This window comes from Lithobates pipiens, unplaced genomic scaffold (assembly GCF_037356315.1).
Source record: "Lithobates pipiens isolate NorthernLeopardFrog02 unplaced genomic scaffold, aLitPip1_a1.2 Scaffold_19, whole genome shotgun sequence".
In the NCBI taxonomy this organism is placed as follows: domain Eukaryota; kingdom Metazoa; phylum Chordata; class Amphibia; order Anura; family Ranidae; genus Lithobates; species Lithobates pipiens.
Window position 1 is genome coordinate 579,787,214 of NW_027507764.1, and position 14,098 is coordinate 579,801,311.

At 49.0% G+C, this 14,098-nt stretch overlaps 1 protein-coding gene across 1 annotated transcript in view; it reads right to left on the bottom strand.

Moving 5' to 3' along the window:
- Positions 1 to 14,098, bottom strand: part of EPPK1 (epiplakin 1) — an 86,999-nt gene that overhangs the window by 52,912 nt on the left and 19,989 nt on the right. Inside the window, exon 2 of the mRNA XM_077493416.1 lies at positions 7,726 to 7,805. The gene's annotated coding sequence lies outside the window, so the exon portion shown is untranslated. The remainder of the gene's footprint in view (positions 1 to 7,725; positions 7,806 to 14,098) is intronic.

Here is a 14,098-nt window from a genome sequence, read left to right on the forward strand (position 1 = left end):
TACCTTCTATCTCTCTATCTCCAGTCTGATCAGTGTCCCACATGAACAAAGGTTTTTGCTTTTAACAATTTTACTTTGCATCTCTCTACATCCCGTTTGAACAATGTTTCTAAACAATGTTGCTTTGTATCGCTGTATCTACTGTCCAATATAAATTATAAATTATGGTAATTTGTATCTCTCTATCTCCTGTCTGAACAATTTTTATAAACAATGTCACTTTGTATCTCTCTATCTCTCATCTGAACAATGTTTATAAACAATGCTACTTTGTATCTATCTCCTATATAAACAATGTTTATAAGCAATGTTACTTTGTATCTCTCTATCTCCTGTCTAATCAACGTTTATAAACAATGTTACTTTGTATCTCGCTATGTCTGATCTGAATAATGTTTATAAACAATGTTACTTTGTATCTCTCTATCTCCTGTCTAATCAACGTGTATAAACAATGTTACTTTGTATCTATCATCTGAACAATGTTTATAAACAATATTACTTTGTATCTATCTCCCATCTGAACAATGTCTATACACAATGTATCGCTCTATCTACTGTCCAAACAATGTTTATAAATTATGTTAATGTGTATCTCTCTATCTCCTGTCTGAACAATGTTTATAAATGATGTTAATTTGTATCTCTGTATCTCACATCTGAACAATGTTTATAAATGATGTTAATTTGTATCTCTGTATCTCACATCTGAACAATGTTAATAAATGATGTTAATTTGTATCTCTGTATCTCCTGTCTGAACAATGTTTATAAACAATGTTACTTTGGATCTAACTATCATCTGTCTGAACAATGTTTACAAACAATGTTACATTGACCAAGCCATTTTTTTGCTATTCAGCACCGTCACTACGTTTACTGGCACGGTCATGCAACGCTGTGCCCAAATAAAATGTATATAAAATGTCTGAACAATGTTTATAAATGATGTTACTTTCTCTCTCCCATCTGATCAATGTTTATAAACTATGTTATTTTGTATCTCCCGTCTGATCAATGTTTATAAACTAGAAGAGGGTGGAGGAATGTTGGCAGCGATGTTTATAATGCTCAGAGTATTTTTCTAACTCATCACAGAGATGAACGACCAATCACCATCAGACTTAATGAGGGAATTAGTAATTAGATATGGAGATGGGATGTTTGCACGCAAGAATTGATTTATTAAGACGGGTGACACAAATACTTCCACCCTGAGTGGGCAGACATTTCTATAGGACGATATACGATGGGATCCCCCCACCTGCTCCTCGGAGGTGGAGACTCTGCCGGTCACATGACCCGTTGCCCGTTCCCCTGAGTTTCCTATACAGTAGTCAGGGGCGGACTGACAACTCATGGGGCCCCCGGGCAATAGGAGATTATGGGGCCCCCATGCAATCCGAGATTATGGGGCCACACAGTATACAATCACACAGTATACAATCACACAGTATACACAGACATGTTTCTATTGGCTGAGAAGGTACTGGAGAGGTGGGGCAGCTGTAATCTTGGGATTTTTAGACCACAAGGATGTCGGTAAGGGATATTTCACAGACAGATATAAAAAATAAAAAAACACAGATTTTTACATACTGTCCCTGGTTTTCTGAGGCTGGCAACCCTGATGGGGCCCCCTAGTGGCTCGGGGGACCTCTGGCAGTGCCCAAGTGGCCCAATGGTCAGTCGGCCCCTGACACTAGTGTAATGGATGACATTATCATGGTAGAGGTGATCTATGCGGATCCTCTGTGTACTATTCACAGTCCTGGTGACATCACAGTTGGAATGGGATCAGTAATTCATATTTCTCAATGTTATTAATCACACATCTCTGATCTATGACAACGTCACCCCTCCCTGATCCGGTATTAACCCCTTCATGGACCAGAGCAGTGTCTACATTTACACTATGGGACATTTATTTGGTAATATACAGTATGCAGTAATAGGGTTTGCGGCTCTGCACTGTGTAAGGGCGGGCTCTGCACTGTGTAAGGGTGGGCTCTGCACTGTGTAAGGGTGGGCTCTGCGTTGTGTAAGGGTGGGCTCTGCTCTGTGTAAGGACGGGCTCTGCGTTGTGTAAGGGCGGGCTCTGCGCTGTGTAAGGGTGGGCTCTGCGTTGTGTAAGGGCGGGCTCTGCGCTGTGTAAGGGTGGGCTCTGCGTTGTGTAAGGGTGGGCTCTGCGCTGTGTAAGGGTGGGCTCTGCGTTGTGTAAGGGTGGGCTCTGCGCTGTTTAAGGGTGGGCTCTGCTCTGTGTAAGGGTGGGCTTTGCTCTGTGTAAGGGTGGGCTCTGCGCTGTGTAAGGGTGGGCTCTGCATTGTGTAAGGGTGGGCTCTGCGCTGTGTAAGGGTGGGCTCTGCGTTGTGTAAGGGTGGGCTCTGCGCTGTGTAAGGGTGGGCTCTGCGCTGTGTAAGGGTGGGCTCTGCATTGTGTAAGGGTGGGCTCTGCGCTGTGTAAGGGTGGGCTCTGCGTTGTGTAAGGGTGGGCTCTGCGCTGTTTAAGGGTGGGCTCTGCTCTGTGTAAGGGTGGGCTCTGCGCTGTGTAAGGGTGGGCTCTGCGTTGTGTAAGGGTGTGCTCTGCTCTGTGTAAGGGTGGGCTCTGCTCTGTGTAAGGGTGGGCTCTGCACTGTGTAAGGGTGTGCTCTGCGCTGTGTAAGGGCGGGCTCTGCTCTGTGTAAGGGCGGGCTCTGTTCTGTGTAAGGGCGGGCTCTGCGCTGTATAAGGGTGTGATCTGCTCTGTGTAAGGGTGGGCTCTGCGCTGTGTATGGGTGGGCTCTGCGCTGTGTAAGGGTGTGATCTGCTCTGTGTAAGGGTGGGCTCTGCACTGTGTAAGGGTGTGCTCTGCTCTGTGTAAGGGTGGGCTCTGCGTTGTGTAAGGGTGGGCTCTGCGCTGTGTAAGGGTGGGCTCTGCTCTGTGTAAGGGCGGGCTTTGCGCTGTGTAAGGGTGTGCTCTGCGCTGTGTAAGGGTGGGCTCTGCTCTGTGTAAGGGCGGGCTCTGTTCTGTGTAAGGGCGGGCTCTGTGCTGTGTAAGGGTGTGCTCTGCTCTGTGTAAGGGTGGGCTCTGTTCTGTGTAAGGGTGGGCTCTGCGCTGTGTAAGGGCAGGCTCTGCGCTGTGTAAGGGCGGGCTCTGCTCTGTGTAAGGGTGGGCTCTGTGCTGTGTAAGGGTGGGCTCTGCTCTGTGTAAGGATGTGATCTGCTCTGTGTAAGGGTGTGCTCTGCTCTGTGTAAGGGTGGGCTCTGCACTGTGTAAGGGTTTGCTCTGCTCTGTGTAAGGGCGCGCTCTGTTCTGTGTAAGGGTGTGCTCTGCTCTGTGTAAGGGCGCGCTCTGTTCTGTGTAAGGGTGGGCTCTGCGCTGTGTAAGGGTGGGCTCTGCTCTGTGTAAGGGCGGGCTCTGTTCTGTGTAAGGGCGGGCTCTGCGCTGTATAAGGGTGTGATCTGCTCTGTGTAAGGGTGGGCTCTGCGCTGTGTATGGGTGGGCTCTGCGCTGTGTAAGGGTGTGATCTGCTCTGTGTAAGGGTGGGCTCTGCACTGTGTAAGGGTGTGCTCTGCTCTGTGTAAGGGTGGGCTCTGCGTTGTGTAAGGGTGGGCTCTGCGCTGTGTAAGGGTGGGCTCTGCTCTGTGTAAGGGCGGGCTTTGCGCTGTGTAAGGGTGTGCTCTGCGCTGTGTAAGGGTGGGCTCTGCTCTGTGTAAGGGCGGGCTCTGTTCTGTGTAAGGGCGGGCTCTGTGCTGTGTAAGGGTGTGCTCTGCTCTGTGTAAGGGTGGGCTCTGTTCTGTGTAAGGGTGGGCTCTGCGCTGTGTAAGGGCAGGCTCTGCGCTGTGTAAGGGCGGGCTCTGCTCTGTGTAAGGGTGGGCTCTGTGCTGTGTAAGGGTGGGCTCTGCTCTGTGTAAGGATGTGATCTGCTCTGTGTAAGGGTGTGCTCTGCTCTGTGTAAGGGTGGGCTCTGCACTGTGTAAGGGTTTGCTCTGCTCTGTGTAAGGGCGCGCTCTGTTCTGTGTAAGGGTGGGCTCTGCGCTGTGTAAGGGCGCGCTCTGTTCTGTGTAAGGGTGGGCTCTGCGCTGTGTAAGGGTGGGCTCTGCTCTGTGTAAGGATGTGCTCTGCTCTGTGTAAGGGCTCTGCTCTGTGCAAGGGTGTGCTCTGCTCTGTGTAAGGGCGGGCTCTGCTCTGTGTAAGGGCTCTGCTCTGTGTAAGGGTGTGCTCTGCTCTGTGTAAGGGCGGGCTCTGCTCTGTGTAAGGGCGGGCTCTGCTCTGTGTAAGGGCGGGCTCTGCTCTGTGTAAGGGTGGGCTCTGCTCTGTGTATGGGTGGGCTCTGCGCTGTGTAAGGGTTTGCTCTGCTCTGTGTAAGGGCGCGCTCTGTTCTGTGTAAGGGTGGGCTCTGCGCTGTGTAAGGGTGGGCTCTGCGCTGTGTAAGGGTGGGCTCTGCTCTAAGGGTGTGCTCTGCTCTGTGTAAGGGCGGGCTCTGTTCTGTGTAAGGGTGGGCTCTGCGCTGTGTAAGGGTGGGCTCTGCGCTGTGTAAGGGTGTGCTCTGCTCTGTGTAAGGGTGTGCTCTGCGCTGTGTAAGGGTGGGCTCTGCGCTGTGTAAGGGTGGGCTCTGCGCTGTGTAAGGGTGGGCTCTGCGCTGTGTAAGGGTGGGCTCTGCGCTGTGTAAGGGTGGGCTCTGCTCTGTGTAAGGGTGTGCTCTGTGCCGTGTAAGGGTGGGCTCTGTTCTGTGTAAGGGTGGGCTCTGCGCTGTGTAAGGGTGGGCTCTGCTCTGTGTAAGGGTGTGCTCTGTGCCGTGTAAGGGTGGGCTCTGTTCTGTGTAAGGGTGTGCTCTGCTCTGTGTAAGGGTGGGCTCTGCTCTGAGTAAGGGTGCACTGTGTGTGTTTGTCAGGTTGTTGTAAATGACATCATATGCAGATGGGAGGTCACCCCTCTTACTTTGTATCTGGGTATCTCCTGTCTGAGCAATGTGTATAAAAAATGTTACTTTGTATCTCTCTATCTCCCATCTGAACAAGGTTTATAAACAATGTTACTTTGTATCTCGAAAATCTCCCACCTGAAAAATGTTTATAAACAATGCTATTTTGAATCTCTCTAGCTCCCATCTGCTCAGTGTTTATAAACAATGTTACTTTGTATGTTTATAAACAATGCTAATTTGTATCTCTTTATTGCCTCTCTGAACAATGTTCTATCGCCTCTCTGAACAATGTTTATAAACTATGTTACTTTGTATCTCTGTCACCTCTCTGAACAATGTTTATAAACAATGTTACTTTGTATATTTCTATCTTCTGTCTGGTTAATGTTTCTAAACCATATTATTTTATATCTCTCTATCTCCCATGTTTATAAACAATGTTACATTGTATTTTTGTATCTCCTGTCTATTTAATGTTTTGTAAACAATGTTACTTTGTGTATTTCTATCTGCCATCTGATCAATGTTTATAGACAATGTTACTTTGTATCTCTCTATATTCTGTCCGATCAATGTTCATGAACAATGTTTATTGCAATGTTTATTGTTCATAAACAATGTTTTTTTGTATCTTTCAATCTCCTCCCTGAACAATGCTTATAAACAATGGTACTTTGTATCTCTCTATCCCCCATCTGATCAATGTTTATAAACAATGTACTTTGTATCTCTCTATCCCCCATCTGATCAATGTTTATAAACAATGTACTTTGTATATCTCTATCTCCTGTCTGAGCAATGTTTATAAACAATGTTACTTTGTATGTTTTTATCTCCTGTCTGTCTAATGTTTTGTAAACAATGTTACTTTGTATCTTTCTCTGTCTTCCATCTGATCAATGTTTATAAACACAGAGTCATTTTTTTGATAGCTGGGAATTGCCATCAAATAGAGGGGGGCGTGTCCGAGTGGCAAAAGGACAGGGTAGAAGGTCCTGTGCCCACAGCTGGTTAGTGTCTCCATCGGTATTATTGTCCATTCATATATTTATCTAGTGTAAGCGCCTGAATCTGTATTTATATTGGACTCTGTCAGGCCTTGTACAGCTGCACTGAGACTGGGGGAGGGAGGGGCAGCACTGGGAGCCAATCACACTCTGTCATGGTGCACATGCGCAGCCCGGTAAGCCACAGCTTTATCATTGTCCAGACTGGATCACAGAACTGGCTGAGCAGAATCAGAAATACTCTTGCATGGAAAACCAATGATTTCCCCGGTGTGCTCAGCAACTTGTCTGTTCAGCTTAAAGCTGGAGCTCCAGGCAGTGAATATGTAGAGGGGGGGGGGGGGGGGGGGGGGTGCGACCTGCCGGAGGATATCCAACTCTGTGTGGCCGGTCTAGTGATTTACACACCTTCCACAAAGCACAGCCAGGAAGAGCACTCTGCCACAGTGCTGGGCAAGGTCACCTAGAGCCCGGGGCAAACATGCCAAACTGCCCCCCCCCCACCCCAAGATGTATGGACATTATGTGTTAGCCAAACTACCCCAAAAAAGAGCATAGATTCCACCTCCTTCTGCCCCCCTGCTGAAATATCCCCCCCAATGCAACCCATTGCCCCCCCCCCCCCACCATCTCAAATCCTCTCTTTCTCCAAGTCCCCCCCCCCCACCAAAAAAAAAGTCACTCCTCTTGGAACAAATCTTCTACTCCTCAGATCTCCCCTACAAATGTGCAAGTGCCCCTCCCCCCACTCTAACTCCCCCCTCCCCGCACAAATCCCCCCATTCCCCCTCCCAGCACAAATTCCCCCATTCTCCCTTCTAGCACAACGCCCCCACCCCACATTTCCCCTTCTAGCACAAATCATCCTCCTCATTTCCCCTTCTAGCACAAATCCCCCCATTCCCCCTTCTAGTACAAATCACTCCCCTCATTCCCCCTTCTAGCACAAATCCCCCATCCCCCTTCTAGCACAAATCCCCCCCATTCCCCCTTCTAATACAAATCACACCCTTTATTCTCCCTTCTAGCACAACCCCCCCATTCCCCCTTCTAGCACAAATCATCCCCTCATTCCCCCTTCTAGCACAAATACCCCCCATTCCCCCTTCTAGCACAAATCATCCCCCTCATTCCTCCTTCTATTACAAATCATCCCCCTCATTCCCCCTTCTAGTAGAAATCATCCCCCTCATTCCCCCTTCTAGTATAAATCATCCCCCTCATTCCCACTTCTAGCACAAATCCCCCCATTCCCCCTCCCAGCACAAATCATCCCCCTCATTCCTCCTTCTAGTACAAATCATCCCCCTCATTCCTCCTTCTAGTATAAATCATCCCCCTCATTCCCACTTCTAGCACAAATCACCCCCCCCCCCCCCCCCAATTTCCCTTCCCAGCACAAACTTCCTCCATAAAAAAATCCCCTCCTAGCACAAATCCTCTTCCCCAATCCCCCCCTCCCACCACAAATCCCACAAATCACCTTCACTAGCACCCCCAATTTTCCCTTCTAGAACAATTCTTTACCTCTGTTGCCCACCAAATTCCCCCACCCAACACAAGTCCCCTCCCCCCAATCTCTTTGTGGTGCCCCTGCAACTCACACCTTACCACGGTGCCCAGGGCAGCCGCCCCTCCTGCCCCCCCCCCCCTTGTCCTGGCCCTGCTCTGCCATATAACTTGTTCAGCATCACTCCCTGATTATTGGGACAGAAGTGATCATGTTATCCTTTTATCTACTTAGAATTTTGGAGGTGAATCTCTCAGAACTTTTCATTTACAGATCAGAAATAAATCGAGAGGTGACATTACCTGACTTGCTGCGGATGGCGGTGCCCGTCGGTGAGGCGGCACGGAGCGGAGCGCAGGATGGTGCCCGGACCTGTCAGCAACTTTGAAGTGGGAAAGTGATTAGTACATGAGAGGAGTCACAATTCATCACACATAATAACTACATTCTTTTCCTCTTTCATAATTAATCGCTCCGCCTGAAACTGACAGCGTGCCAGAAACCGCAAGAGGAGAATCGCTAAGTGCGGAGGATGATACAAATGGGAAACGTTACCGCGGCCAATCAGAAAGAGGCGCTGGGAGCCAGAGATGGGAAAATAGCAATTAACTGAACCTGAAAGAGCCGAAGGGAGAACAAGTGTGGGCGGAGCACACAGAGGTAATCGCTGGGAAACGAATCCTGTGTGTGGCCAGCTTGGAGGTTACCTTTGTTATATTATAATAAAAAATATATAATAATAATAATAATAATAATGATAATAATAATAATAATCACATTGGTCCCATGGTTGCTGATCCTTCCCACCCCCACCTATGGAGAACAGACTCTATTATTATTAATTAATAATTATTATTAATTATTAATAATAATGATGATTAATCATAACAAATAATGGTAATAATAATTATTATATTATTATTATAATCATTAATAACAATTAATAATTGATCATATCAAACATTTTTAGATGGTAAAAAAGGGAGAAACGCTGGTGCAATGGAAGTTGGCTAAAACATAATTTTATTCTAGCATATGAACAACAATCAAAAAAAAAAAAAAAAAAACAACGTGTTTCGGCCATAAGGCCTTAATCAGGAGCCCTGATTAAGGCCTAATGGCCGAAACACGTTGGCTTTTTTTGACTGTTGCTCACATGTTATAATAAAACAAAGTTTTATCTCACTTCCATTGCACCGGTTTTCTCCCTTTTTTTTTTTTTTTGCATGAATTACATGGAGAGACGTCCCAGGCTGAGTGCCGTGTTCTTGGGGGGTCACCCGGCATTACACAGGGGGTAGGATGCTCGGATGCACCTGTTCCATTTTTTAGATGGTCTCTCCCACTAAAGCTAATAGTTCAATGTTAGGTGGAGGAGTCCAATTCCGTGACTCCCATCGTCCCGGTTCATTTTTTAAAATGTATTTTATATTAAGGGAGGAGGAACAGGGGGCGGCACACAAGGCAGAGTCCCCCCATGGTGGATGGGAATACACTTGAGTGGGTGGGAATATAGTCATAAACTATGGGTTGATATTGATATTTAAATATTTAAATAAAATAAAAAATTGCAAAAAACAATATAATGTATGCAAACACTCAAAGGCCATCGCCTCAAAAATACATGTTTATTGAATGAGAAAGATCACAGCAGGTTGCTATACCCTACAACCCCCCCCCCTCCCCCCGCACACTTCCCACCCACATACCTACACCCTCTCCCACTAAGAATATGGATCCCCAGGCCTCCCAGTATCCTAGGGTTCTTTTTGATATTGATATTTATTGATAGTCGGGAGATATTGTCTCTAAATTATTATTATTCATGATTTATATAGCGCCAACAGTTTACGCAGCACTTTACAATGTATAGGGGGGACAACACAATTACAGTACAATACAAAAGGTACAGGAGGGCCCGGCTCGTAGAGCTTACATTCTAAAGGGAGGGGGTGGAAAATCGAGTGGAGCTCCGCTTTAATATTGAGGGTGTCACTGTTGGAGTCCCCGAGGACAAGAAAAATGTAAAAAATCCAGCAGGTGGCTTAGCTCACCGGACTCCACTTATAACTGAAACACCACTTTGGGGCTGACACCCCAGGTGTGTCCCCCCCAATGGAGAGATTTCCCTTCACTTCCTGTCCCACAGCCAAAACAGAAAGTGAGAGGAGATCATTCAAAAAATTTGTTGTCACCAGGACTTTCCTCCAATCCCTACGCTGGCTTCCAGTCACCCAGCGAATTAAATTCAAGATACTAAACCACGACATACAAAGCCATTCACAACTCTGCCCCCCGAAGCTCCATCACCAACCTTGTCTCCAAATATTAGGTAATTCTTCCCAATGACAACAAGTGTAAAGCCGCGTACACACGGGGCGGACTGTCTGGCCAACTTAGTCCGTCAGACAATTCGACGGACAGTCCGTCATACTTTCGAATGAACGGACTTGCCCACACACACCACTTTATGAGCGGACTAATATGGCGGACTAAGTCCGCCATACTATCCGCCCTACTTTTGAAATGAACGGACTCGCCAACACACGCGGAGGAAAGTCCGCTCATTTCAAGCGCGTCTCCAGGTAGGCGGGGCCCGCAAAGGAGACGTCGCTGGCCCCGCCGCCTGGTATGAACTTAAAGGGGAACCCCAACGCCGAAAAAAAACGGCGTGGGGGTCCCCCCCCAAGTCCACAACAGACCCTTGTCCGAGCACGCTACCCGGCCGGCCAGGAAAGGGGGGCGAGCGAGCGCCCCCCCTCCTGAGCCGTACCAGGCCGTGTGCCCTCAACATGGGGGGGTGCCTTGGGGAAGGGGGGGCCGCGCGCCCCCCCCACCCCAAAGCACCTTGTCCCCATGTTGATGAGGACAAGGGCCTCTTCCCGACAACCCTGGCCGTTGGTTGTCGGGGTCTGCGGGCGGGGAGCTTATCGGAATCCGGGAGCCCCCTTTAATAAGGGGGCCCCCGGATACCGGCCCCCCACCCTATGTGAATGAGTATGGGGTACAATGTACCCCTACCCATTCACCTGTAAAATAAAAGTACCAAAAAAAACACAACACACGAGATAAAATACTTTATTGCACAGCTCCGGGGGTCTTCCGTCTTCGGGGGTCTTCTCGCCGGACTCCTCCGCTATCTTCTTGTAGCTCTTTTGCTAGCGGAGGAGTCCGGCTTTCTTCCTCTCCGCCGGCCTCTTCTCCCGACTTCGGGGGTCTTGTCCCCCTCTTCGGTCTTTTGTCGCCGCCGTCGCCGCCGCCTTCCGTTCTTCTTCTTCTTCTTCTCCAGGAGATGTTGCCTCGACGATCTCTCCGGCCGGAATGCCAGGGACGCACTGCGCGGCCACTTATATAGGGACAAGGGGCGGTGTCACATGGCTTTATGTCACATGGGTTGGTGTCACATGGTGACCCCGCCCCCTTACGATGTCATAGTCCCCATGTGACATCAACCCATGTGACATAAAGCCATGTGACACCGCCCCTTGTCCCTATATAAGTGGTCGCGCAATGCGTCCCTGGCATTCTGGCCGGAGAGATCGTCGAGGCAACATCTCCTGGAGAAGAAGAAGAAGAAGAACGGAAGGCGGCGGCGACGGCGGCGACAGAAGACCGGGCCACCGCCTGTAAAAGAGCTATAAGAAGGCGCGGTGGCCCGGCAGAAGAACCGAAGAGGGGGACAAGACCCCCGAAGTCGGGAGAAGAGGCCGGCGGCGAGGAAGAAAGCCGGACTCCTCCGCTAGCAAAAGAGCTACAAGAAGATAGCGGAGGAGTCCGGCGAGAAGACCCCCGAAGACGGAAGACCCCGGAGCTGTGCAATAAAGTATTTTATCTCGTGTGTTGTGTTTTTTTTGGTACTTTTATTTTACAGGTGAATGGGTAGGGGTACATTGTACCCCATACTCATTCACATAGGGTGGGGGGCCGGTATCCGGGGGCCCCCTTATTAAAGGGGGCTCCCGGATTCCGATAAGCCCCCCGCCCGCAGACCCCGACAACCAACGGCCAGGGTTGTCGAGAAGAGGCCCTTGTCCTCATCAACATGGGGACAAGGTGCTTTGGGGTGGGGGGCCGCGCGGCCCCCCTTCCCCAAGGCACCCCCCAATGTTGAGGGCACGCGGCCTGGTACGGCTCAGGAGGGGGGGCGCACGCTTGCCCCCCTTTCCTGGCCGGCTGGGTAGCGTGCTCGGACAAGGGTCTGTTGTGGACTTGGGGGGGACCCCCACGCCGATTTTTTCCGGCGTTGGGGTTCCCCTTTAAGTTCATACCAGGCGGCGGGGCCAGCGACGTCTCCTTCGCGGGCCCTGCCTACCTGGATACCCGCTCGAAATGAGCGGACTTTTCTCCGGGCGGGAAAAGTCCGCTCATTTCAAAAGTACGGCGGACTGGCACACACACGGCCGGATTGTCCGCCGAAATGCGAGTCTGACGGACAGTATTACGGAAATTCCGAAATACTTAGTCCGCCAGACTGCACGCTGAAAAAGTCCGCTGAAGCCCACACACGAGCGGACTGTCCGCTGAAATGTGTTTCGGCGGACTAAGTAGGCCAGACAGTCCGTCCGCGTGTACGCGGCTTAAGGACCATTCTTCCCACTGTCCATCACACTAATGTATCATGAGTTGTAGATTTCTAATTTTTAGCAGGGGTTCCCTGAGACTGGGGAAATATTTCAAGGGTTCCTCTTTGTTGTAAAGGTTTAGAAAGGCTGGCTTAAACTGTTGGCGCTATATAAATCCTGTATAATAATAATAACAATAACTGTCCCAATTGGAAGATTTCCCCTCTATTCCTGTTCTGTTGACAACCCAAAATTGGGGATTTTTTTTCATTTTTGGTGAAAAGGGTAATCAGGAAAAACAGAGAGGGGGGAATCTCCCTAACGGGGAAAGAGACAGCAATAAAAACTGACAGGGGGTCTAATCCCTCTCCAATCTATAACAACAAACACAAAATGCCTTTAGTTATACTTTGACATTCTCTGCGTGTCGTTGCTTATATTAGAAATCCTCTTCGGGGCGGAGCCGGTGTCAGTAGTGAAATCTCACATAAGTCGGTTGGATTGTTTTGTGGTTACTAAGTAGTCTTGCACACAAATAGAAGATCCAGGGAGGTGTTTGTGGCGGATTCCCGCAGGGCTCCCAGCACACGCTGCCAGGATAATGAGGAATAATGAGGGCCGTGGAGACCTTGTGACCACATTCCAGACGGACGAGCGGTCGCACGGCCCATTCCAGTACGGCAGGACACCGGCCACCTTATAAATGGACACTGGGCGGCCTAGGAGGAACCCTAAAAAATAACATTCAGGGGCCAGGAAACCCCGGATACGAATTATTCTATCGGCAGCTCATTGTAATTTAAGATGACCAGGGATCATTCACACCGTTGCGTTAGAAAACGCACATGAAAATAGTTTTCTGTAATATTCTGGAAATAAAATTAATTTTAGTAATGGTCAGAAAGGAAACACGCTGATGGTCAAGACAGAAGGGCCCCTTGGTGGACAGCGGAGACAGAGCCCATTTACACTGGTGGTCAGTGGAGAAGGTCCACCTTAAACTGGTGGTCAAGACAGAAGGGTCGCTTATATTAGTGATCAGTGAAGAATGCCCCTTACATTGGTGGTCAAGGCAGAATGGGCCGTTCCATCAGTGATCGGTACAGAGGGGCCCTGTACATTGGGGGTCAGTGGAGAAGGTCCACCTTAAACTGGTAGTCAAGACAGAAGGGTCGCTTATATTAGTGATCAGTGAAGAATGCCCCTTACATTGGTGGTCAAGGCAGAATGGGCCGTTACATCAGTGATCGTTACAGAGGGGCCCTGTACATTGGGGGTCAGTGGAGAAGGGCCACCTTAAACTGGTGGTCAAGACAGAAGGGTCGCTTATATTGGTGATCAGTGAAGAATGCCCCTTACATTGGTGGTCAAGGCAGAATGGGCCGTTCCATCAGTGATCGGTACAGAGGGGCCCTGTACATTGGGGGTCAGTGGAGAAGGTCCACCTTAAACTGGTAGTCAAGACAGAAGGGTCGCTTATATTAGTGATCAGTGAAGAATGCCCCTTACATTGGTGGTCAAGGCAGAATGGGCCGTTACATCAGTGATCGTTACAGAGGGGCCCTGTACATTGGGGGTCAGTGGAGAAGGGCCCCTTATGTTGGTAATGATTGTAAAAGTTTCCCTTAAATTAGTGGTTCCTGTTAGTGTTTGGTGAATAAGATCCCGCCTTGCATTGGTGGTCAGTGGAGAAGTGTCCCTTACATTGGTTATCATTAAAGAAGGGCCCTCTTAGATTTGTGGTTACTGCAGAAGGTCCTCCTTACATTTCTGGTCAAGACAGAAGGGTCCTCTATATTGACAGTCAAGGCAGAAGGGTCAGTAGATCAATTCCCCTTTACATTAATGGTCAGCAGACAAGACCCCCTTTAGATTAGTGGTCAGTAGCAAAGGCCCATGTTACACTAGTGGTCAGTAGAAAAGGTCCCTGTTATGCTGGTGGTCAGTGGAAAAAATCCCTCCTAACATTGTTGGTCAGTGAACAAGGGCCCCTTAGATTAGTGGTCAGTAGTGAAGGTGGCCAGTGGAGAAGATCTTACATTGGTGGTCAGTGGAGAAGGGCCCCATTAGATTAGTGGTCACTGGAGAAGGTCTACCTTATACCAGTGGTCAA